The sequence below is a fragment of the Oxyura jamaicensis genome, chromosome Z (assembly GCF_011077185.1).
Source record: "Oxyura jamaicensis isolate SHBP4307 breed ruddy duck chromosome Z, BPBGC_Ojam_1.0, whole genome shotgun sequence".
Lineage (NCBI taxonomy): Eukaryota > Metazoa > Chordata > Aves > Anseriformes > Anatidae > Oxyura > Oxyura jamaicensis.
In genome coordinates, this window is record NC_048926.1 from 78,720,072 (window position 1) to 78,720,697 (window position 626).

Sequence of the window (626 nt, forward strand, 5' to 3'; positions counted from 1 at the left end):
TTTTTTTTTTTTTTTTTAAATTATAATGGTAAATACATTTCACCAGTATTTTGTAAAAGCTAGCAGATCTGCAAACAGATGCTTGCTTAGATGCTGACAAGCAACCATCAGCCATCAAACAAATGTTTTCCTTTCACAGAATGGGATATCTATTTTCCTTGCCTTACCTCTTTATGAAGGTTTGGAAAAGGCCTACATTTACAAAGTCAACTTAGGGTTGTTAGTAAGAAGCAAGTACTGTATTATAAGTCTCATAGCCCTTCTTGGGACCAAAGCCAGATTTCCTAATTCAAACTGATTATTGGGAATAGTTTCATTGATTTTAGTGGGGCTGACTGGGAAATAGGATATTCAGTCTTCACAAGAATATCTTCATCTGGCCGTAATGATCCACCCTGCAGATCATCCTTGTAGAGAGACCTTGTAGACCCCATGGCTTTGCCAAACACTTTCAGCATCCCTGGAAATACTGTAAAAAACTGTTCAGACATTTTTGTTACAACAGAGAAATTGGCTGTATTGCAATACATTTTTTTTTTTTTTTTTTTTTCCTAAGTAAATAGATATAGTTTATATCTTCTGGCAGGAATAAGAAAGCAAAAATAAAACAACCCCCAAAAAATATT